We start from the raw sequence: 27,113 nt of genomic DNA, 5'->3' as shown, positions 1-27,113 counted from the left end.
AAGAAAAAAAACGAAACCTGTCTATGCCGACAGAGGCTCTTTACTGTTTTTGAAATTTGAAGCTAAGTAACACATCAAAATTTTTTTTGTCCTAGCACTTAGCTATATAAACATCTTGATTTGTGTTTGGTCTGGATCTGATTTCTAGAGATATGATAACACAGGAATATATTTGATGTCACTTCAGAAATCCTGTATTCCTCTGGCTTGACATGGATGCCTCTTTGGGTCACTGCCACGAGTTATTTTTAGATGCAAGAAAAACATGCCCAGGCACATTCTCCTTCAGGACACAAACAGGCTCATTTTTGAAAGAGAAGGACACCCATCTTTCGACAGGGTCGCCCAAATCGGCATAATCAAAAGCCGTTTTGGGCGTCCACAACTGCTTTCCGTCAAGGGGATGACCGAAGTTCACGGGGGCATGTCGGAGGCGTAATGAAGGCGGAACTTGGGCGTGCCTAACACATGGGCATCCTCGACCCATAATGGAAAAAAAAGGGCGTCCCTGATGAGCATTTCGACAACTTTACCTGGTCCTGTTTTTCTTACAACCAAGCCATAAAAAGGTGCCCTAAATGACCAGATAACCACGGGAGAGAATCGGGGATCACCTCTCCTTACTCCCCCAGTGGTCACCCCCTCCCACCCTCAAAAAAACATCTTTAAAAATATTTTGTGTCATCCTCTATGCCAGCCTCAAATGTCATACTCAGGTCCATGACAGCAGTACGCAGGTCCCTGGAGCAGTTTTAGTGGGTGCAGTGCAGTTCAGGCAGACGGACCCAGGTCCATCCCCCCCTACCTGTTACACTTGCGATAGTAAATGTGAGCCCTCCCAAACCCACCACAAACCCACTGTACCCACATCTAGGTGCCCCCCTTCACCCGTAAGGGCTATGGTAGTGGTGTACAGTTGTGGGTAGTGGGTTTTGGGGGGGGGGGTTTGGGGGGGGTTCAGCATACAAGGTAAGGGAGCTATGTACCTGGGAGCAATTTCTGAAGTCCACTGCAGTGCTCCCTAGGGTGCCCGGTTGGTGTCCTGGCATGTCAGGGGGGACCAGTGCACTACGAAAGCTGGTTCCTCCCACGACCAAAGGGCTTGCATTTGGTCGTTTCTGAGATGGGCGTCCTTAGTTTCCATTATCGCCTAAAATCAGAAACGACCAAATCTAGAAACGACCATCTTTTGGGACGACCTAAATTTCAAGAACTGGGCATCCCCGACCGTATTATTGAAACGAAAGATGGACGTCCATCTTGTTTTGATAATGCTCCACTGGGATGTTTTGCAAGGACGTCCTTGTCAGCTATCAGTCCTCAGCAAAACTTGGGGGTCCCTTTCGATTATACCCCTCAAAGTAAACAGAGGTCCTTCAGCACAGGGTTCAGTTTGATAACATTACAAAGCCAGCATTACTGAGAGATATAGCTAAAAATCTGAGATACACTAGGAGTGGCCTAGTGGTTAGGGTGGTGGACTTTGGTCCTGGGGAACTGAGGAACTGAGTTCGATTCCCAGCACAGGCAGCTCCTTGTGACTCTGGGCAAGTCACTTAACCCTCCATTGCCTGCCGCATTGAGCCTGCCATGAGTGGGAAAGTGTGGGGTACAAATGTAACAAAAAAAAATATATTATGGAAAGTGCTTGCTTCAGCAGAACATATACTAAAATTGAATATTATGGAAAGGGGGATTTACACCCACTCATGGATAGCTTCTGTACTAACCAGCAAGTGATGTGGTGGTTAAACCGGATTTTCAGCAGCACTGTGTGGTCAAGTGCCTTTGAAAATCTGCTGATAGCCCATTGAAAGCAACTTAAGCAGTCGGAAGACTCTCCCATCAAGTTAAATCAATCTAAATACTGACCCAGTAGTTTTGTGAAATCAAGGCTCACACTGTACCTGCCAGCAAATAAACTTGTATTTGCTGGCATCTTATACATAGTTTACCAAAGGCTCCATGCTCAACAGAGCTTTTTGTAAACTACTCAGGGAATTGTGAATGCCCCTGTCTTGATGTTCCAGTTCCTACCTAGATTTTCTATGCAAATTGGGGCTTTTAGCATAAGATGACCATTCGTCATTGAGCCAAAGGTAGATGTGGTAATGTGAGTAGTGGATAGTTCTGGGCCCTTGATAAATACAGTCACACAGGGGTTAAAGGTGAAAGTAAAATATTTACATTCAGAGAAGTGTGTAACCTTTTCTCTCCACAGGTCAGAGATGAATGAATGTACAAAGTCAGTTTTTATATAGTCACAAGCTCTCTCTCCGGTGGCCTGTTCCTGTAGGCCCAATGGCAAATGCTTGGTTGCCCCTCCACCAGGCAACCCATTCACCTTCTTTCTTCCTTAAATCCTCAGCGTTCCAGTTTCAATATTTCACACTGGGCACCGCTTAGCCCTGACTTCCCAAATTACACTGTCTACCAGATTGTAAGACAATCTTGTCCTACCTCAAATCCAGTTCAGCTCTGTTGCGTACAGGGTAGCACTCTTTGTTAAGGCCATTCTTCTTCCCCAAGATCTTTCCAGCCCTGCTTGCCACACACCCTTGGAGTCCTCTGCACTTGAGGCCTCCCTACTGGATACCTCTTGCCTGGGAACCTCCCTGATCTGTTCAATCACAGGGCATTTAACTCCAGTCTAGTCTGAGCTCCGCCCCTCTGACTCAGCCTCAGACTTGGCAGACTGGCACCACCTGCTGTAAGGTGGTTGAACTGCACCGTCAGTGGAGGAGTTCTCGTTACTATACCATCCACTCCCTCACAGTTAAAAACATGCAGTTGAAAAATCTAGGGAGAACGGTAAGGGTTAAGGAAGGGAAAGAGATGCATCTCTATAGACCTGACATGGCAGCAAAAAAAGGAATTATGTAACTAGAAAAGCCAAGAAACCCTAATATTTGAGCCATTACTGTTCTAAATTGATCAATTATTTTAAATTGAAGTATAAATTGCTACAAATCACACAGAACCAAAGTAGTTTAATGTGCACATGCACAGAGGTAATACCTACTTTAAAATTCTGTTGTCTTTATTAGCAGACTAGCATTATAGTGTTTCTTAAATGTCAGCCTTTCATTTGGAGACAGGAAAGAACAATCAAGATTGTTCAATTGTTTTCATCATTATTTTGGTATGACAATTTTTCATTTTGCAATTGCATACAACAAAAATAAGCACAAAATGGAGGTGAGGGGAATTATTGACACCAGGGCTGACTTATTTATATATAAATACGTAGCTACAACTCGTACTAAGGGACATACTTACTACGGTACATTAAGGTTTGCAGTTAATGTGCCTTAACAGTCCTTTGAATGAAAAACCTCTGTAGTAACGTTTGGTGGAGGGGAAGGTATTTGCAGGAAGTCAGCCACAACATTAATGCATTGGACAGATCACTAGTGCATGTTACTGTCATGTGGATGCATAGAAGGATCCAGCATGATGTGTACTGACTTACTGAAGGATATTATTGGGGAAGTTATCTCAATGCTCAAAGATCTAGGTGTTGTTGTAGATAATATGCCAAAATCTCCTGCTCCGTGTGCGGTGGTGGCCAAAAAAGCAAACAGAATCCTAGGAATTATTAGGAAAGGGATGGTGAATAACACCGAAAAGGGGAATGGGAATGGGACTTGATATACTGCCTTTCTGTGGTTTTTAGAATACTGAAAGGTAACTTTAAAACCATACAAGAACGTAAGACCTTTGAAGTCAGAATGATTGAATATTTTAACACCCAACAGAAAGGACAACAAGGATCTGGGGTTCCTAGCCCATTATAAACCATAAAGCTGTATTTCTCTGTTGATCACCCCACCCCTCACCTATCCACACCCATCCTGTTAGAATATCAATGATATGCTTTGATGTCCCCATGCATACCTCCTACCCACCCCCATCCTCCCACCCTGTCAGACTGTCATAGTAATGCTTGAATGTTTTCACTTATATGCACTGTCAGCTAGCACAGTTGCTTATTTCCGATCTGAGGAAGAAGGGCAACCTTCGAAAGCTAATCAAGAAATGTATTAAGTTATGTCCAATAAAAAAGGTATCATCTTATTTTCTTTTCCATGTTTTATTTTGTTTGATTTCTATTGATAACCTTAAGAGTGGACTAACACAGCTACCACACTCCTCTACAACTACATTCAAAGTGGTTTACATATATACAGGTACTTATTTGTACCTGGGATAGTGGAGGGTTAAGTGACTTGCCCAAGGTCACAAGGAACTGCAGTGAGAATCAAACCCAGCTCCCCAGGATCAAAATCTGCTGCACTAACCACTAGGCTCCACCTCCACATTACAATGCTACTCCTCCATACTATAATGCCTCTGTATTGCTCCATGGTGTGACCGCACCTTGAGTATTGTGTTCAATTCTGGTTGCCGTACCTCAAAAAAGATATAATGGAATTAGAAAAGGTTCAAAGAAGAGCGACCAAAATGATAAAGGGGATGGAACTTCTCTCGTGTGAGGAAAGGCTAAAGAGGTTAGGGCTCTTTAGCTTGGAAAAGAGACGGATGAGGGGAGATATGATTGAGGTCTACAAAATCCTGAGTGGTGTAGAACGAGTAGAAGTAAATCAACGTTTTACTCATTCCAAAAGTACAAAGACGAGGAGACACACAAGGAAGTTACATGGAAAAACTTTTAAAACAAATAGGAGGAAATATTTTTCACTCAATGAATAGTTAAGCTTTGGAACTCTTTGCTGAAGGATATGGTAACAGCAGCTAGCATATCTGGGTTTAAAAAAGGTTTACACAAGTTCCTGGAGAAGTCCATAATCTACTATTGAGACAGACATGGGGAAGCATGGAATATTGACACGATTTGGGTATGTGCCAGGTACTTGTGACTAGGTTTGGCCACTGTTTGGAAACAGGATAATGGGCTAGATTGACCACTGCTCTTACCCAGTATGGCTACTCTTCTGTTCATAGGTTCATCAAATGTTGCAGAGATATCAAACTGTAGTAGAACAGTCTGCCTTCCAACACTAAGCTGCTCTTTCACATAGGTAGCTAATACCAAACGAAGAGTTTCAATGCTATGATCAGCTCTAAACCCCAATTGAGAAAAATGCAAGCAAGAAAATTTATCAATATATTCCTTAAATAATTGACTCACATATGTTTCTAACAACTTAGTAAAAATGGGTATACTGGTATTGGGTCGCTAATTAGAAGGTATAGACAAATCAATGTTATTTGCCTTTGGGTATTGGTGTAAGTATAATCTTACCCATATCAGATGGCAATGAAACCTTGGCCAACAGTAAATTAAATTCTATTGTTAACCATTGTAAGATTAAAAGTGGTACAGTTGAGACTAAAGCAACAGGACAATAATCTAGAATACATTGAGAGCGTGAACATATCTTCAACAAAGTAACAGTGAGAGTAGTGGTTACTTGTGTGAAAGATTCCCAAATTGGATTAGTCTCCACCCCGTCAGAAAATTTTGAAGAGGAATCAAGTGAGTAATCTATTCTATTTGAAACGGTGATCATGATATCAGAGCGAATCTTTGATACCTTATTAAGGAACAGATCTGCTAGATCTTGAGCAGATGGCACAGATACACAAGAACCTGAAGAAGATTCAGAAATAGTTGTTACTGTTGTTACTGTTAATATTACCCTTGTTAATCATTTGGGCTGGAATAATTTTCCTGGTTTTCACTACCTTTTTCTAATATTGTTTGAAAACAGATTTCCATACCAATTTATCTTCTGATCTATTAGTCTTATGCCATCATCTTTCATATCTACAACAATTCTGTTTTAGAATTTTTAGAACCATGGTGAATTTTTAAGAATATTAACCTTTTTGGGTTTCAAAGGAGAAATTTTATCCAAGACAAATAGAGAGGCCAAATTCCAACACGTTTTCAGTGATTCACTATTATTAGAAATATCCAAGCAATGTAGCATCTCTGCCCAATAGCTGTTACTATCAATTTTCCCTCTGGTTGAAATGGTTTTAGTATTTGGAAGTTTTACTAGTTTCTCAAGGCATAATTTTAAATTAAACTCTAACTAAAAATGATCAGACCATGGAATTACGGACCAGGTATTTGCCTCAACCAAATGGGCAGACCTACTAATTAAAAAATCAAGGGTATGTCCCTTTTCATGCGTGGGAGCACTATTCATCACAGTTAATCTAAAAGATTATAGAAATTCTGTAAAACTAATAACATTAGGATCACTTAAATCTTCCAAGTGAAGATTCAAATCACCAAGAATGATCAACCTATCAAACCGACAGGAAGCTTCTGCAATTATCAAACATATAAACGGCGAGTGACCGTACTCACTCGCAAATGCGCAGTAGAGACTTCCCTCTCTGCCCCGCCCCCACGTCAATACGTGATGACGGGGGCGGGACAGAGAGGGAAGTCTCTACTGGCATGCTGCACACGTCGAAACCGCTCCCCCTCCCCCGGAGTCGCCGCCGCCGCTCCATCTGGACCGAGCAGCACTGTGAACTTACATCACCACGCAGCAGCAGGCACACCAGCAAAGCTACCGTCGGGCTTCCTTCTCTGCCTTTGTCCCGCCCTCGCCGACGTTACGTCACACGAGGGCGGGACACAGGCAGAGAAGGAAGCCCGCCCTGACGGCAGCTTTGCTGATGTGCCTGCTGCTGCGTGGTGATGTAAGTTTACAGTGCTGCTCGGGCCGGGTGGAGGGGCGGCGGCGGCGACTCCGGGGGAGGTGGGGCGGCGCCGACCTCGGGGGGGGGGCTCGGAAACCCCCCCATTCCAAAAGTAACCCGTTTTCATGGGCTCAACGGCTAATATCTAATAAATTCTCCTCTGTGGACCCTGTGGTTGATATATCAACAAAATACCAACTAAATTAAAAAAAAACATTTCCTGTTAAATAGTTGTAAAAATCATCTTGAAAACTATATAACATAAATTCTAAGCTAGGAGGAATCTCAGTTGACACTATAGAAAGCTTAAAAAATTGTTTAAACATCATAGCTAAATCTTCTTCCTTTTTACCTCTCCTAGCAGAATGTAGCAGAGATGAGAAATAATTGAAGTGTCTTCCTCCAACATCCATGTTTCAGTAATGAGCATAAAACCTAAGCTAAAAGTTCTTAAAATTGTAAAATCTTATTGTTAAGAGATCTTATGTTTACATAAAAAAATAGGAACTGGGATCATAGAACAACAATAATGCCGAGTCAATTGTCCTGATAGAGGTATTACATATCTATCTAACCTAAGATCTCTCAACGGCCTTTTACCATATCGTTTCCCAGTAGGAATTCTTTTAGGACAGACATCTGGCAAGACCCTTCTGACATCTAAACAATCAATCAATTGCCTTCTTACTGTATAATTAAATGATTTAAATTTCAGCCTGCTCGCTGAAGATGTCCATACTGGAATTTTTAACTCATAATCTTGTATAATTCCTGAATTTCCCTGAGACAACCCAAGTAAAAACATGCATAAGCAAAGTATCAACTTCATCTTGAGGATGATGTACAAAATAATAGTAATAAAACCAAATAAGTATTACTCAGTTAATTGCTCCACATAGATGCTTCACAAAGACGCTCGCTTAGGCTGTGCACCAAGCGGCAGCACGCTGCTAGGCATTATGGTTTAAAAAAACCCCGTGATGTCTACCATGAAATTCAATAGGCAGAGCTTGCTCCCACGCCTAGCGCCCAGATGGTAATGACAACTACAGGCAGAGCTTGATCCCATGCCAAGAATAATGATAGCAGCAACCACGTTGAAATCAGTGGCATAGTTATGGGCACCACGGGGGCCTGGGCCCCTGCAAATTTCCTCTGGGCCCCTGGTTTGGCTGCCCCACCACCACGCCTCACCTCCTCGCCCCCACTGCTTCGCCTCCTCGTCGCTCCCCCTCACCTCCTTCCCACTTCCCCTCACCGCCTTGTCGCTCTCCCCGCAAAAACAAATGCCTTTTCTGGCGGGGGTCCCCAACCCCCACCAGCCAAAGTCTTCTTCAGCACCGGTCTCCGGTGCAGCTGCATTCGCTGCCCTTCTCGTCTTTCTTCTTGCTCCTCCTGTGCACGCTGACGCTCCTTTACGTGAAACTGAGCATAAAGAAAAAAAGAGTAGGGCAGCGAATACGGCTGCGCCAGAGACCGGCGCTGAAGAATGCTTCAGCTGGCGGGGGTTGGTGTTCCCCAGCAAAGGTATTTGTTTTTGCGTGGAGAACGACAAGACGGTGAGGGGAAGTGGGAAGGAAGTGAGGGGGAGCGATGAGGAGGCGAAGCGGTGGGGGGCGAGGAGGCAAGGTGAGGTGTGGTGCTGGTGGGGGCAGCACTCAAAATGTGCGCCCAACCTCGGGCGCTGGCCCCCTCCCACCATGAGGTCTAGCTACGCCCCTGGTTGAAATTAACAGAAGCACAAACAGGAACAGGTGGCGGTAAGCGCTCACATGCTAATTTTTGGTAATGCCCACGTGCTAATGGCAATATTAGCACATAGCCATTAATTCAAAATATTGAAAATCAGCTATTTTGCAGCAGCAGTAAAAATGGCCTTAGCGAACAGGAAAGACACACACGTAAGGGTACGCTAAGGCCACTTTTCTTCAGCTTGGTAAAAAGACCCCTCAATACTAATTAATGAATGCACATCCCTGCTTTTGAAGTATGGTGTTCTAAAATTTCAAGATCATAGGAAGATTTGGATTTTAGCTGCACAACTCCGAGCAACATGAATTGAAAGAACTTAGACAGAACAGATAACAGAACAAAGAAAACGTAGTACACTTAAATCTAACTTCACAGGTCAGTCTGTGTAATTAAAAAAATAACCTTTTAGCCCCCTTTAAAAAGGGATTTTACTTGAAAGAAAATAAAGCAAATCCCTTTTGTCATGGCAACCATACGAAATTTTAAAAAAATATTAGCTAATTTCTCAAAGATTTTGCTATTCATCTCCACTCCAAAATAAATTATTGCACATAATTATCTGTGTCCACTCATTTGTTCAAAGAATTTGAACTATTACAATTGTCATGTAAATGATTACAATTCACTGATGAATAGAACCACCTACCTGTATATCAGTGCCAAGACCAGTTTTCTTTCACCTGGGACCAGGGGCATAGCTACTATGGGGCCACGGGGGCCTGGGCCCCCGTAGATTTGGCCCTGGATCCCCCTGCCGACGACCCTCTCAACCCCCCCTCCCGCTGCCAACCCGCCGTCGCCGTCTGCTACCTTTGCTGGCGGGGGACCCCAACCCCCACCAGCCGGTCTTTTCCCTTCGTTTGGTTTCCAAGTCTGACGTCCCCACCAGCAAAGGTAGCAGACGGCGATGGGGGTTGATGGTGGGAGGGGGGTTGAGAGGGTCGTTGGCAGGGGGGGAGTCAAAGTTGTTTGTGGTGGTGCTGGCAGCGCCGGGTGGGGGCTAAAATGTGCCCCCTCACCTCGGGCTCTGGACCCCCCTCTCGCAGAAGTCTGGCTAAGCCCCTGCCTGGGATAGCTATTCAGAATTACGATCTCCCCACGTCAACTTGCCAGTGGCTGCTCCAAGACAGTTCTCTCCCCTTGGTGGCAAAGTTGCTTCTGACCTCTTTGTGACAGCAGCTTCAACACAACACCTTTCTCTCTCTCTCTCTCCCTTCCTGCCCAGTATTTTCCCTTCTTTCCACTCCTTCCATCTCCCTCTTTCCCTCCACTCCACCTCTTCCTCTAGATTCCCCCTTTTTTGTCTTCGTCTACTCTACGATGCTTGCACTGCATCCTTTTCTTCTCCCCCTCCTCATGTAAACCCCCCCTTTGTTCTCTGACAAGCACTATTTACTCTGCATCCAGTTTTCTTGGAGGAGTAGCCTAATGGTTAGTGCAGTGGGCTAATAACTTAGGGAACTGGGTTCAATGCCCATTGCAGCTCCCTGTGATTCTGGCCAAGCCACTTAACCCTCCATGGCCCCAGGTACAAAATAAGGAGCCCATTTACTAAGCAGCATAAGCGTCTACGTGTGCCCAACGTGCGCCAAAATGGAGTTACTGCGTGGCTCTTGCAGTAATTTCATTTTTGGTGCGCGTCCGATACGCGCGTCTGAAAAATAATTTTTATTTTCAGACACGCTTATTGGACGCATGCCAAGTGGCATTTGACACGTGTAGGTCATTACCGCCTGGTTTACTGCATGAGACTTTACCGGTAGGTCAATGGCTAGCGGTAAGGTCTCAGACCCAAAATGGATGCGTGGCAATTTTCATTTTGTCGGACGTCCATTTTCAGCAAAAATTTTAAAAGACACTTTTTACAGGTGCACTGAAAAATGATTCTGCGTGCGCCCAAAATACGCATCTACGCTACCGCAGGCCATTTTTCAGCGCACCTTTGTAATAGGGCCTGTAAGTACCTGCATATATTATGTAAACCATTTTGATTGTAACCACTGAAAGGCAGTATATCAAATCCCATCTCCTATCCCTTTCCCCCCTCACTGTTCACCCTGCATTCCCTTCCTCTTCCCTCTTCATTCTTGTCTGAAAAAAATACAAAACTCTATAAAAATATCACTCACAGTATCTGTTTCCAACTTGGGCCATATCATGTGCACAACACGTCTACTATACAAAAACAGTATTAACTCCTAGAACTCAAAAAGCAACAATTCTATATGAAAAGGTGACTTATTTGCTATGCTCTGCCTGTTCTGGATCACTCCTCTTTCCTGAACCCTGCTGCTGCCTGTGAAGTGGTGGCTAGAGCAGGAAGCAGAGGGTTGTTTCTTTGTTGCCTGAGATTAGAGCACAGGCAGGAACAGGCAGGCAGGCATGCATGTGTGGTGAGATGGACCAAACACTTTTAGAAAATTTGATGGGTTACCGTTTTGCTGCCTCGGTGATGTCACAGTCCTACTTGTCCTTGGAGAACTTTTATTCCCTATTTTAAAAAGTCTTATTTAATCTCCTGAAGGTCTACTCTATGTCATCTATGAACTAAAATTGCCTTTTCAATTCATTTAGAAAACATAAGCATGTAAAGGTTTAAGACATGATTGACACGGCCAGTGCTTAATAGACACCGCAGTAGCGCAAAGTAAGATTTAAAACTGGAAGTCAAATGGCTGTTTTGTTTAGTTTCTCATTTTAACAGTCTGCCATTTGAATTGCTAATACTGATGAAAAGAACATTTGGAATGCAGTCTGAATTCTAAGGAATAGCTCACTACAAGATAGCAATTTGAATAGAATTGTTAGCTCTTTGAGAGCAACCTACAGATTGCAAACAGAACCATTTAACAATTAAACAAGAAAAAAAAAAGGTTCTTTCGAAAAGGTTTAAAAGAGTGTTGCTACTTTTAATTTGTGAATATTCTGCCAACATATGGGCAAAGGGGATGGAGTAAAGCAATTTAGGAGAAGCGGAAAAACGCAAAGAAAGGCCAACAAATCCCTATGTTATCTTTTGTAATTATATCACAGGAGTGTGAACAATTGTAAAATCCTCGGCAGGTTTATTGTTGCATGCACCAAGACATTAGAATAGCAAATCTACTGAATAAAATAGTTTTACAGCATTATAGAAACAGAGAAAATGAGGGAGATAAAGACCATATGGCTTATCCAGTCTGCCCGTCTACCTATCCAGTGATTCAAGTGCCTGCCACTATGGTACGTTTAAGGCAGATTATATTGGCGTTCTTTTACTAAGCCGGGCCAACGATTCCCGCATGTCAAATGAGAGGAAGCCCATAGGAATAGAATGGGTTTCCTCTCATTTGCCGTGCCGGGAATCACTAGAACGGTTTAGTAAAATAAGGTCAGTTATTTCTAGCGAGGCCTATTCACTGATACAACAACAACTTGAGCACACAAATAACCTGTGTCTTCATTAAAGAACCTCCGGCATGTACAATCTACCGCTGTCAGGTGCTCTTTTACAAAGGCACGGAAGGCTCTACGCACATGCAGCGTGTGTCAAATGAGACTACCGCCAGGCCAACGCGCCCCCCGGCTGTAATTTTGGATTTGACACGCGCCCATACCACCGGGACAAATTATTTTTTAAATTTCCTACAGCACATGGCATTTCAAGTGATAACTACTACTACTACTACTTATCATTTCTATAGCGCTACTAGATGTACGCAGCGCTGTACACCTGGACATGAAGAGACAGTCCCTGCTTGACAGAGCTTACAATCTAATTAGGACAAAGAGTAGCAAGATTCCATGCAGAATCCCAAAGAATAGCAAGATTCCGGAATCCCATAGTAGCAAGATTCTGTGTGGAATCCCAAAGAGTAGCAAGATTCCGGAATCCCAAAGACTACTACTTATCATTTCTATAGTGCTACTAGACTTATGCAGCACTGTACACTGGACATGAAGAGACAGTCCCTGCTCGACAGAGCTTACAATCTAATTAGGACAAAGAGTAGGAAAACTCCATGCAGAATCCCAAAGAATAGCAAGATTCTGAAATCCCATAGTAGCAAGATTCTGTGTGGAATCCCAAAGAATAGCAAGATTCCGGAATCCCAAAGACTACTACTTATCATTTCTATAGCGCTACTAGACGTACGCACCGCTGTACACTTGAACATGAAGAGACAGTCCCTGCTCGGCAGAGCTTACAATCTAATTAGGACAGACAAACAGGACAAACAAGAGATAAGGGAATATTAAAGTGAGGATGATAAAATAAGGGTTCTGAACAAAGTGAATAAGGGTTAGGAGTTAAAAGCAACATCAAAAAGGTGGGCTTTTAGCTTAGATTTGAAGACGGCCAGAGATGGAGCTTGACGTACCGGCTCAGGAAGTCTATTCCAGGCATATGGTGCAGCAAGATAAAAGGAACGGAGTCTGGAGTTAGCAATGGAGGAGAAGGGAGCAGATTTTTCACTAATCCCTTATACTCAATCCCTCAACTTCTTCCCTCCATCCTTTACCATTTCCCTCCCATTCTCCTTCCCTTTCACCTATCATATCCTTGTCTACCTTCCGTATTCTAACTAATATATTCCGAGACACTGTTGCCACTGTGTTTTTTTGTTTTTTTTTCTCAGTTCATTATATTCTTTTCACATGCCCTTTATAATGCTTTTCATAAAGTAAGTATTTATGATCATCACAATTTATAATACTCTTCCTACATTTCCTTGTTTTACTGTATTTTCTACCATGTAAGATACTTTCTTTTACTATGTAAGCCGCACTGGACCTGCTATATGTGGGAAAGAGTGGGGTACAAATGTAATAAATAAATGAATAAATAAAATAAATAAGAGAGATTTACCCTGTGAACGGAGTTCCCCGGGAGGAATGTAGGGAGAGATGAGAGTGGAGAGGTACTGAGGAGCTGCAGAGTGAATGCACTTATAGGTCAATAAGAGGACTTTGAACTGTATGCGGAAACGGATAGGAAGCCAGTGAAGTGACTTGAGGAAAGGGCTAATATGAGCATAACGACACTGGCAGAATATTAGTCGTGCAGCAGAATTTTGAACTGATTGAAGAGGAGAGAGATGGCTAAGTGGGAGTTGGCACATACTGACCAGTCACCAGGCATGTAGCACATGAGCCCATTTACCACTAGATCAATGGGTGGCATTAAGCTCTCAGGCAGGAAATAGGCACGTGGTGGTTTCAGTTTTACCACAGGCCCTTTTCCTGGCCCATTGAAAAAAAAATATGAAGGGAGTAGGACAGGTAGGCTCTATCCAAACCAAGGAAGACGTGTCGATTTCAAAGATCTTTATTGGACCACATTCAAAAGACTCGACACAGCTGCCGTGTTTTGGCGCCTAAAGTGCCTGCGTCAGGAGTCTTATGAGTGAATAATATAACCTGGTGTTTCCTTGTTGCACAATCTGATTGCCAGGAGTAATAGTCAGTGAAAAATCTCAAGTTTAGGCGATAGGCGTAGAGTCCAGCAAGGAGTACCTTTTAGCGCTAAATCTACAGAGGAGTGAGAGTCAGAGGAATTAAGAGCCAAAACTCAGGCAGAGAAAGGAATGAGAGTCTGAGAAGTAGCGGAGGCAGTTTCAGAAGAATGAGAAAGTGGTAGTTGAAAGAGGTTCATTGGGAAGGACTGATGAGCAGCGGCAGCAGGTGAGGTGAGAAGAGTAGGCCTTGGTATTGGGAACAGTACCAGTAAGGGGATAGGTAGTGGGAGAGCTCAAGGATCAGTAAAGTACAAAGTTGGACTGATGAAATGGGCTGTATTTTTTTACATTAACCAAAGTTATTTTGGGTATGCAATCCCCCACCGTTTTATTGTAAACCTAAAAATTCCCATTCAAATTTAAAACTGATTTAAAGCAATTTGCAAACTCTATCAAGACATTTGCATTATGCCTTATTATCATATAATCTTGATGCATTTTCTTTCTATTGGTTATTTTGGCTGAGTGCCAATTATAAATAAAAGCTTGTTCTGAATTGGTCATTACCGAAAAACACCAAAGAAAAGAGAACAGGAAATTGCATAAAATGTACTCTTCCAAAATAGCATTAAAATAATACTGCTGAGGTTTCAAACTATGTTGAGACTTTGAAGGAAATGGATTTTGAAATTGTTTTAATGACAAGAACACTGAGTTCTTATCATTTATTTACTAGGACGTTGCCCATTGCAATCAAAGACGTCTAAATATGCAAAATGTTCTCTAAATTCAGGACAAAAGTGAAAAGTAGATTTTAGTTACAGAAGTGTGTTAACCACTTCATTGCACTTTTTCGAAGTATATACTGTAGTATTATTTTCAGTTTCTTTGCTTTAGTTGATTTTTTTTTTTTTAATTTCGAATGCTAACATTCCCTACAGAGGTGTACAAAAATCTGAAATAGGTTGTTTGACATATAGAATTTCAGTATCGGTTGCATTCGTTTCATTTCCATTTTTAAAATGTGTGCATCAGTGTTGTTATTCTTTGTAGCTGCCTGTCCAATAATTCTGCAAAACTATTTCAGTAATAAATGCACGTTATATACATGAACCAGTGCAAAACACAGGAACTGAACTATACATTGCGATTTCAGTGTGGCTCAGCTGCTATCTGGATGTCGTATTCACGGCATTGTCCCCCAAATTCTATATATGGTGCTAAGAAATGTGTACTCTAAGGTGGGCGCGCCCAATTTGTGTATGCGATTTAATTGCATAACAAGCCAACTAGCACCAATAATTGAGTGCTAATGATCAATTCTCTGCGCTAATTGGCATTACTTAAAATTTGCGAGCGCATTTTCTATTAGATTGTAAGCTCTTTGAGCAGGGACTGTCTTTCTTCTATGTTTGTGCAGCGCTGCGTATGCCTTGTAGCGCTATAGAAATGCTAAATAGAAGTAGTAGTAGTTTAGGTACTGGGATCCGCAAGTACATAAGTACATAAGCATTGCTATGCTGGGACAGACCAAGGGTCCATCGTGCCCAGCACCCTGTCACCGACAGCGGCCAAAAGAACAAGCAATTTGTCCCGCCCATCCTAGAAATACTGTATTCCCTTGTCCATTCAATAACATTCTATGGCCTTTTCCTCCAGGAAGCCGTCCAGCCCTTTTTTCAAGTCCGCTAAGTTAACCGCCTAACCACCTTTTACGGCAGCAAATTCCAGAGTTTAACTACGCGTTGAGTGAAGAAAGATTTCCTCCGATTCGTTTTAAGTTTACCACACTGCAGTTTCATCGCATGCCCCCTTGTCCTAGTATTTTTGGAAAGCGTAAACAGACGCTCCACATCGACCCGTTCCATTCCACTCATTATCTTATAGACCTCTAGCATATCTCCCCTCAGCCGCCTTTTCTCCAAGCTGAAGAGTCCCAGCCTCTTCAGCCTATCCTGATAGGGAAGCCGTCCCATCCCCTGTATCATCTTTTAACATGTGGCTCCAAAAAGGGGACACAGCCATGGGAGGGTCATGTGCGGATAAGGGGTATTCCTACAATTTATATGCGCTGTTATAGAATAAGGGGGATTTGCACCTAATTTTGGGATGAGGATTTACACCAGGGTTTAGTTGATGTAAATCCTCACAACTAGAGTTAGGCACGGATCCCTGGCAACTAATTGCTGTTCTATAAATTTTGCCTAACTTTGAGCACTGTTTATAGAATAGCACTTAAGGCCCTGTTCACTAAGCCACGCTATAGGCACGCTAGCATTTTTAGCACACAGTAAAAATTAGCATGCGCTAATGCTAGAAACACCCATATGCGCTAAAAATGATAGCGCACCTTAGTAAACAGGGCCCTTAATTTGTTTTTTTGTTGGGGCTGATTATTTGATGCCCTTTATGGAATATGTTCCTGTATGATTAAAATAAAGGTGTATTTTTTTGTTTGTTTGATAATAGATACTTTTACTTATACATTCAAGCAATATACACTTGAAACCAGAAAATTCCAAAAGGTAATACAATAAAGAGAAAAAGAATCCTTTAGTCCACAAAATTGGACGGGAGGGGGGTATAGGAAAATTAAATGAGGTCTATTACCAAACCTCCTAATAGAAAGCTAAACAACAGTGACAGAAAAGACTACGAAATCCCTACAGCCGGTACATGCTAATTATAAGAACTAACCAAAACTCCCCCCCAAGTTTTTTAACCAACCAAAATCTTGCAACTGCTTCGGCTCAAAGAAAATATAATTTTTACCATGAAAAGTCAAACAACATTTAGCAGGAAATTTCATTATAAACGTGTCACGGAGCATCAAGATTCTTGGCCAAAAAGGCCAAGAAATTTTTCTTGCGCTTTTGTATCACTTGAGCGAGGTCAGGAAATACACAAAATTGTGCCCAAAGAATTGCTCATGTAAATGATGAAAGTAAAGACATTATATAAAGTCTCTATCAAAGGGGTTTTGAAACCCAGTCCTCTGGGTATCCTGAAAACCTTGATTGGCAGGGTATGCCCCGAGGACTGGGTTGAAAACCTCTGCAGTATCACGTTCCAAAGTGAAGGACACCAGGAGCGTAGATCTTCCAGTGATAACATCAAGAGAGTTCTCTAAAAAAGCTGTAAAGTTCAGAGAATCAGGAGTCAACCTTGCTTCACCCATAGGCGTAGATGAGCTATGAGCTGCTCCAAACACCAAACATTGGACTCTCACTATGGGTGGCAAATTTTCATGTAGTACGTAAGTACATAAGTATTGTTATACTGGGAAAGACCAAAGGTCCATCAAGCACAGTATCCTGTTTCCAACAGTGGCCAATCCAGGTCACAAATACCTGGCAAGATCCCCAAAAAGTACAAAACATTCTATACTTATCCCAGAAATAGTGGATTTTCCCCAAGTCCAATTTAATAATAGTCTATGGACTTTTCCTTTAGGAAGCCGGCCAAACCTTTTTTTAAACTCCGCTAAGCTAACCACCTTTACCACATTCTCTGGGAACGAATTCCAGAGTTTAATTACATGTTAAGTGAAGAAACATTTTCTCTGATTCGTTTTAAATTTACTACATTATAGCTTCATCCAATGCCCCCTAGTCCTAGTATTTTTGGAAAGTGTAAACAGACGCTTCACATCTACCCGTTCAACTCCACTCATTATTTTATAGACCTCTATCATATCTCCCCTCAGCCGCCTTTTCTCCAAGCTGAAGAGCCCTAGCTGCTTTAGCTATCATCAGCAAATTTAATTACCTCACTAGTTACTCCCATCTCTAGGTCATTTATAAATATGTTAAAAAGCAACGGTCCCAACACAGACCTCTGGGGAACCCCATTAACTACCCTTCTCCATTGAGAATACTGACCATTTAACCCTACTCTCTGTTTTCTATCTTTTAACCAGTTTTTAATCCACAATAGAACACTACCTCCTATCCCATGACTCTCCAATTTCATCTGGAGTCTTTAATGAGGTACTTTGTCAAACGCCTTCTGAAAATCCAGATACACAATATCAACCAGCTCATCTTTATCCACGTTTGTTCACCCTTTCAAAGAAATGTAGTAGATTGGTGAGACAAGATTTCCCTTCACTAAATCCATGTTGACTTTGTCTCATTAATCCATGCTTGTGAATATGCTCTGTAATTTTGTTCTTTATAATAGTCTCTACCATTTTGCCCGGCACCGATGTCAGACTCACAGGACTATAATTTCCCGGATCTCCTCTGGAACCTTTTAAATAATCGGCGTTACATTGGCCACCCTCCAATCTTCCAGAAACATGCTTGATTTTAAGGATAAATTACATATTATTAACAATAGATCCTCCAGGTTTATAGAGAATTCATTAAGTTTATCCGACTTGTCAGCTTCGAATACCATTTTTGACACCGGTATCCCACCCAAATCTTCCTCGGTGAAGACCGAAGCAAAGAATTAATTTAATCTCTCCGCTATGGTTTTGTCTTCCCTGATCGCCCCTTTTACTCCTCGGTCATCTAGCAGTCCAACCGATTCTTTTGCTGGCTTCCTGCTTTTAATATACCTAAATTTTTTTTTTACTATGTGTCTTTGCCTCCAACGCAATCTTTTTTTCGAAGTCCCTCTTAGCCTTCCTTATCAGCGCTTTGCATTTGACTTGACATTCCTTATGCTGTTTCTTATTATTTTCAGTCGGTTCCTTCTTCCATTTTGTGAAGGATTTTCACAAAAGTACTTAAGAACCATTTCCACTGGAGCCACTAGAGGGTACTTTGGAAAATTCAGGAATCTCAAATTGGTCTTCCTCATCTGGTTTTCCTTATGATCTAATGTCCATTGTAAAACTTCCCTTTCCTTTATTATCGTAAATTCCAGATTTTTCACCTCATCCGATGTCTTTTCTTGGGTTCTCAGATGCTGTTCATATTTTAACATCAACTTCTCATGAGCTTCAACCTTGGCTTGCATAACTCCAACTTCAGTCTTCATCCCTTAGAATGAAGATTTAAGAAATTGTCCAGAATTTTGATTGCCTCCCATTAGGCATCCATATCCACCATTGCTGGTTTCTGTAACTCCCCAAATGAACAGATCTCTCATCCAGAAAATGATGACACTCCAGCAACCTGGGTAATATTTTCCTCTGCTGCAGGTCAATGTCCTCCGGAAGAGTCCAAACCCGCCACTCCTCCATTCTCAAGGAAAATGCCATTCTCCTGATCCTGCAGCAAGGCGTCCTCCCTCCAGGTCGCTCCACTTCTGGGTCATGGGGAGCCCAACCATTGTTCTAGGCTAAGTGAAACCCAGTCTGAACTGAGGTCCGCCACCGTCTCAGGCTTACCTCTAGAAGCAGGAATCGTAGCCACAGTTTGGGACGACATAAAACCAGGTATCATAGTCTGAGTGCTTTGGAGCTCCCACAGGTGGAGGCTTTTGAACACAGGTCACTCCTTTCCACTTCTCCATTGCTGAAGCAATCAGGGTGCAGCAGCATAGTCTCAGAGCAAACAAGCTGGAGCATACCTCTCAAATGTCTGTCCTCAATGCTGGATGGAAGGAAAGAAAGAAAGATGGGTCAATGCTGGATGGATGTGAGGAGAGAAAGAGAGGGTGATGCTGGATAAGGAGAGGATGAAACAGAAAGGAAGAGAGATGGTGCAATGCCAGATGGAGAAGAGAGAGAGATGGGGCAATGTTGAATGGGAGAGTTAGAGAGTGATGGTGATGCAGGATGGGGGGAGGGAGAGACAGAGAGGAAGAGACATGGGACAATGCTGGATAAGAGGCGGGAGACGAGACGAAGCGAGAGAGGGGGACATGCTGTATGGGGGAGAGAAGTGATCATGTTGCATGGCAAGGGAGGGGTGAGAGAGAGAGGGAGATGATACATGGCAGGAGAGGAAAAATAGAGGAAATGCTGCATGGCCGGGGAGATAAAGGGAGGAGATGCTGAATGGAGAGATGGGAGATTAGAGAGCAAAGAGTTAATAAAAGAAGAGGAAGGGGAATGAGAAGGCCTGGATGAAGGAAAGAGATGGAAAGCCATAGGCAGATACAGTAAACATACTTTTTTGATCTGACCTGAAGAAGGAGGTTTTATTTTCCACTTTTTATTTCTATGTATTAATTTTTAATTTAATAAATGGAATATGTCAGTTTTTGAAATTCACTTCTGCCATTTTTATGTTTTGAACAGTACAAGGGGAAATACGTCATTGTTTATCTAGTGTTGTGCTGTTTGCAGAGTCTGGCTTCTTGGAGGTTTAGTTTCATTTTTGTCTACATAGTTCTATTTTTAATTGGTGGTTATGCATTCTGTACTTGTTGGTGAGGGTCTATCTGTATTCTGTGTGTGAAAAGGCCAAGTATTCTGTTAGCATCTGCCTTTTTCTAGATAGGTCCTTGTTGTGTGATTCCTGGAAGTTAATGCCATTATGGCATGCTAGAATTGCTTTATAGGTCCTGAGTGAGTTTTTGCATGGTTTTGTATTAATTTGCAATATGCCTGGTACTTTGATTTTGGATTTAGATGTAGCTCATACCATTCACAGTAGCAACTCAAGATGAGCTACATTCAGGTACAGTAGGTATAATCTTGTCCCTGGAGGACTTACGACCTAAATTTGTACCTGAGTTAAAGGAGAGTTAAGCGACTTGTCCCAGATCTTAGGGAGTTTGCAGTGGGATTTGAACCTTGGCTTTCCTGGTTCTCTAGCTTGCTGCTCTAGTCTAACCATTTGGTATAGCTAATACAGATAGGACCCGATACAGTAAAAACCCCTAATTGCATCTGGCACCTTTGAACCTAATGATGGAGAGTAAACTCAAGAAGCTACATTGCATATCAAAGTCAACCGTTCTAACCACTAGGCTGCCACCGCCAATCTGCAGTACTCCCTCTTACTTTTTTTTTATCATTTTACATAATTACATTCACATTTATCACATAAATGTAAGGAAATACAGAAATTAATATAAAGAAAAAGGAAAACCTTTTCTCTCAACAATATATATATTTGTACAATTGTCCACAATTGGAAGATCCAAGATCAGGAAAACAATCTTAAAGAAAATAAGAAAAACTCAAAATGGTTAATCTTACACTTCACATTTTCTGAGGGAGGAAGGTTAATCGGTTGCAGCCGGTACAGTGGTAACTGAAGGAAGTTGCTGCAGAGGATTCTTCATCTGTTTCCACAAACTCTTATAATTTCTTAGATTCAAACAAATAAGTAATAAGGAAATAAAACACTTACAAGGGAATCGCGCTAGGAAGGTCCCACATAGGGCAATGATTCCTGGCTTGAAAGCCAAGACCTCACACCTCCCAGTCTGCAATTCCCTTGATGTGTCAGGAAATATATTCATCTTTGAACCCAAAAAACTATCAACCATGTGTCGGAAATACAATTTCAAAACATTGTTCCTATCTAAATCAAAGGCGAAAGTTGCAGTACTCCCTCTTACAACGAGCAAGTCTTATTTCCTAGGGAGGTTAGTGCAAAGAGGCAAGCAAGGTACAAGCAAGCGTAGCCATGTTCCTAATGGCAGTGCCGTAGCGAGGGCTAATGACACCCGGGGCAGGTCGCTGCTGTGTACCCTCCCCCAGGGTGCAGCACGGCGCGACCCCCCCTCTGCGGTGCACCCCCCCCCCCTCCAGAGTGAACCCCCCCCGGACCCGCATTCTTACCTGCGAGAGGGCCGATCCGCCCCGAGTGCACGTCATTTGGAGCTGCGTCGGCCCCACTGGTTCCCTGCTCTCTCTGCCCCGGAACAGGAACCTGTTCTGGCGCAGAGAGAGCAGGGAACCAGCGGGGCCGGCATCCCCCGAGCGCGTGCACCCGGGGTGGACCGCCCCTCCCGCCCCCCCTTCCTACGCCACTGCCTAATGGCAGTCAGCTGTAACCCCAGTAAAAAAGAGAGTACTGTGTGCATACCATTTCTGCAGGGCCGCAGAGAGACTGAGTCGGGCCCGAGGCAGGGCCGCCGCCACCGGGCCGAGGACAGAGCTGCCGCCACCGTCCCCCCCAGGATCGCCGCACCGCTGCTGCCCTAAAGGATTGCCATCCCCCAGCCGCAACTGCAAATACCTTGGCTGCCGGGGATCACAAGGCCATGCCAGCAGGAGAGGTCTTCCTCCAGTGCTGCTCTTCACTCTGCCACATGACCTTCCCCTGCGGATGCTTTTTCTCTCTAACGTCACGCATGCTCAGTTTCAAAACCGAGCATGTGCTGCCTGAGGGGAAAAGCAGCCGCTTGGCAGGCAATGCAGCAGAGTGAAGAGCAGTGCGGGAGGAAGACCCTCACCAGCGAAAGCAGATATCCTGGGCCTACTATAGAAGCAAAGGAACCAATTTTTCAGAATTATTGTGGGTGCTAAGCCCAATGGAAATAACCCCTCCTTGGACACATACAAAGAATTCTCTCAATATTGGGGGTGCTCAAGCGCCCACAGCACCCACAAAGCTGGCTCCTATGCATAGAATGTCCATCTCCTCGTTTTACTTAAATGTGCCCCTTTCACTCCTGGTACTTTTAAAACATAAAGAACCGGATTGTATATAGGGCAACCAACATCTAGACACTCCCATTCATACTCCTAGTGGTATTCTATAAGCTGTGTCTACATTCAGATGTGGTTTATAGAATAGTGTATAGGCCGGGTGGATGCACCTATATTTAGGTACAGTCATTTATGCCAGTGAAAAGCTGGCATTAATGCCTGCTCCTAAATCTAGGTGCGCTCCCCCAAATTCTATAACCATGCACATAGATGTGATTGATGGCCCCGACTCACTCATACTTTTCCCGTGACCACACCCCCTTTTTAGCTGTGTGCGTGGGGATTAACACGCGCAGCTTTTTAGTATACGCCTACAAAGAAGTGTGTGTAAATTCCAATTATGCCCAATTAGTGCTAATTGGTCGTTATCAGCCAATTATCAAGACTAATTTATTTATTTTATTGCATTTGTATCCCACATTTCCCCACCTATTTGCAGGCTCAATGTGGCTTAATTAATTTAGTAATGCATATAAATTGGCTGCATGCACAAATTTACACATGCCATATATAGCATCTGGGGGAAGTGTCCCTGGAATGTAAATTTCTCCTAGGAACATAAGATCTAATCAATGTCACAAGCATTGCAGGAAGTTGCTCATAATACACCTTATGCACTAACACTAAAATCTTAAATTTAACCCGATACTCAACTGGCAATTACTGATATTGAATGTAAAGTGGAGTAATATGATCCATCCTCCTTAATCTACCCAATATCTGAATAGCTGTATTTTGCATAGTTTGTAATTTCTTCAAACAACTAAACCAGCATTAGCATAGTCAAGCTGAGACATAAATAAAGTATGCATCAATAGCAAAAAAGGTTTTTCATCTACATACCCATGAAGAACCCAAAATCTACATAAAATTATATAACCACGTCTAACCATCATATTCACCTGTACTGTAAAATCTAACTAGTAATCAAACAAAACACCCAAATATTTGAACTTTCCAGCAACCGGAACAACTTACCCAAACAGTTGTACAGTTGTTCCTGGCCATTCCCATAATCCAACAGGCAGCATTCTTACTCACTTTCAATACCATAGAATACCTCTCAAACATGACTGTACTGTCGTCAAGCCACAAGTCAAAGAAGGTGCCCATGCTACCCATAAAAAATCATCTGCATACACATACAAATTCCAGAAGTTTCTATTAGATCTACCAATCTACTATAATAAAACTCACCCTCAACGTTCTGAGGACACTGACGTCAGTGAAGCCAAGCTCTGACTTCCTTCAAAAAGGTTCGAAGGTTCGTGGTGGTGAAGCCACCAAAATCGCTCTGGGCCCCGCCCTCGAGGGCGGAGCAATGGCAGAACAACGAAGGGGTTGGCAGGGAGGGAGGCTGGGAGGCGGGTGGGTGGGAAATCGCTCCGGGCCCCGCCCTCGAGGGCGGAGCAATGGCAGAACAACGAAGGGGTTGGCAGGGAGGCCGGGGTGGGTGGGAAATCGCTCGGGGCCTCACCCTCGCATCTAACGTCATGATGTTGGGGGCGGAGCAATGCCAGAACAACGAAGGGGTTGGTCAGGGAGGGAGGAGGGTGTTGGCGACGAAAACCTTGCTAGCGCCCGTTTCATTTGCTCTGAAACGGGCTTCTTTTACTAGTGGTCTAATAAAGATAATATAATATAGACAACATTTGGGAATGCGCTGATCCTTTAGGAAATGAATGCATTGGCATCATTTATAGAATAGTGTGTAGTGCAAGGATCCGTGCCCAACTGTTAGGCATGAAGGTTTCAGTTGGTGTAAATCATTGCACATATGTTAGGTGCAGCTCTCCCGAATTCAATAACACTGCGTACATCTTTGGCGAACGCCTCTGACTCACACACATTTTTCTTCTGGCCTTGCCCCCTTTTCAGTTGTGTGCTATTGGATTTCTGCACATGGCTTTACAGAAAAGAGTACTGCATAATGCATGCGTAAAGTCTAATGACGGCCAATTAGCTCCAATAATTGATCATTAGTGCCCAATTACTGGTGAAGATTAGCTTATTATTCAATTAAGTTTCACACAGATTTTTGGGCACCATATGTACAATAGCTTAAGTGCTATTCTATTTATTTATTTGTTGCATTTTTACCCCACATTTTCCCACCTATTTTCAGGCTCAATGTGGCTTACATAGTACTGTCAAGGCATTTGCCCAGTTGGTTGATAGCAAATACAAGGTTGTATAGTGATTGAATGAGGTAATTTGTGGAGGGTCGAAGGGGATGAAGATAGTGTGTTGTCCAGTACGATCATTAGGCATGCTGTGTTTCTGGGTGAGGAGGTTTACGTAGGGTCGTTGGGGTAGGCCTTTTTGAAGAGGTTGGTTTTTAGTGATTTCCTGAAGTTCAGGTGATCATGGATTATTTTCACAGCTTTTGGGAGGCCATTCCATAGTTGTGCGCTTATGTAGGAGAAGCCGGATGCGTAAGTTGTTTTGTATTTCAGTCCTTTGCAATTTGGGTAGTGTAGGTTTAGGTATGATCTTGACGACCTGACTCTGTTTCTTATTGGTAGATCTATGAGGTCTATCACGTATCCTGGGACTACGCCATATATAATTTTGTGGACTAAAGTGCAGATTTTGAAGATGATCCGTTCTTTGATTGCGCTGCATATGCCTTGTAGCACTATAGGAATGATAAGTAGTAGTAGTAGTGATATGGATCCAATGCAGCTTTTCTCGAAGAGGTTTGGCACTTTCGAAGCGTGTTTTGCTGAATATCAACCTGGCTGCTGTATTTTGGGCAGTCTGGAGTTTTTTTGTTAGTTGTTCTTTGCATCCCGCGTAGATTCCGTTGCAATAATCTGCATGACTTAGATAAATAGATAGATATTGATATACGTTTTTCCATGTTTGGCAACTCAACAATACACTAAAGGCCTGCATGTCTGAAGCCTGGTGGACATTTGACAACCTACCAAAAATACTGCTAAGTAAATTTTATGGTTGCCAGTAACCATATGACTTCTGTTACAGTGCTTCTGAATAGTTCATATGACAAAAAAGGAAGATGGTGAACTGAGGGGGGGGGGGGGGGGTGGAGGATAGGGCTGACTGGGAGTCAAGTGTTAAAGTACCTGCATATATTTCCAGAATACTGAAAAAACTATTCTGTTTAATATGTTGTATTATTTTGGTGCATTGTTTTGATTGATTTTTTTGGCACATAATCTCCTGGAGTGTGTTTGATGTGCATATTATCATCCGTAACAAAAGTACTAGGAGGAAGGCAGCTGGTGCAGCTGCAGCAGAGTGATACAGTGAATAAATCCTTCCCTACCGTGTTCAAAGTGCTCACACCGTCCCTTTACTGCTAACATAATGTAATCCCCCATCCCAAGGATTCTACCTTGCCCTGCCGTGCACCATCTCTCCAGTACTGGTGGTAAACCTTAGCCCTTGTTGTTTTCTCCTCTCCTCTTCACCCTTTCTTCATGGACAGAGAAGAGAAAGAGGGGAGGCCTTCACCCCCTATAGAATCACACAGAAGCCACCCTATGGGCCCCTTAGAAATAAGCAACTAAGAGAAAACCAGAAACTGTTACTCATGTTGATCTTAGAAACCTGAAGCTTCAAACTCTGGCAGTTTCCCCAGACTCTCACTCTTCAGAAGTGCATTCGTATCCACAAGCTCTACTTCAAACTTTGTTCCTGGTCTCTTCTCTATTTCCAATAAGCATGATTTATTGCTGATTCATCCATGGTAGAACATTAGCCTTACCCCTATTGCCTGGTAACACTTGGGAACTCCAGGCATCCCCTGCCTGGAAAAGGGGTCAACTCTTCTGCAAGAGACTATCCCTCAGATTCTCATGGGCCGATGATCAGAAGCAAACGCAGGTGCTAGAGGCTGTTAGCGCCATACTAGCACCTGCGTTTGCCACCGCCCTATGATTAGAGCCCCCAAGCACGTGAAACAACACACTCGCAGGCTCTGAACACAACTAGCATGCAAATGCATGCAAAACAGGGCTCTTAGCGCAAGTAGCATGCAAATGCATGCTAAATATATTCCTCTCCAATGATCAGCATGCCAAACTTTGGCAAGCTGTCCGTGACAAACCCTACTCCAGTTCGGAGCTGGCGTTAGGGTTTGCAGACCATTGGGGAGGAATGGTGAGCCCTGTCCAGCATGCATTAGAAGTCCTTGGTTCCGGAGGGGGGGTTTCCTTATAGGGAACTGATGGCCACTTATAAGTTACTCAGGGATACTGAGAAGCCCTAGCTGTATCGTACTCCCTAGATGGGACTTTAAAAGCAGGGACCTCCTCCCTCATTCCCCTTTACCTGCTATGTCCCTCACAGCTTTTCAGCTCTTGTTCCCCCCCCCCCCTTCATTCCCCTTTGCTGACCTGCTGGGGTGATGAACTTGCCATAAGTGTGAGTCCCAACCACCCTGTAGCCCAGACTTTGTCTATGTGTCTACCTATCTGTAAAATATTTTCTATGTAAGATACCCACATATTTACAGAATAGTGCTTTGGTGGGTTTTTTTTTTACATACATATATGTCGTTATTCCAAACAATTTGCCCATGTAATAGGAATATGACTATATACAGAATTACCCCCTTTATTCTGGGTGCCTAATTTTTGTACTCTAAAGGGCAAAGTTATCAAGGTGTGCTAAAAGTCTTACATCATCTTAAGTTACTGAGGGAGTGA

This window comes from Microcaecilia unicolor, chromosome 7 (assembly GCF_901765095.1).
Source record: "Microcaecilia unicolor chromosome 7, aMicUni1.1, whole genome shotgun sequence".
In the NCBI taxonomy this organism is placed as follows: domain Eukaryota; kingdom Metazoa; phylum Chordata; class Amphibia; order Gymnophiona; family Siphonopidae; genus Microcaecilia; species Microcaecilia unicolor.
This window is presented reverse-complemented; position numbering follows the sequence as displayed.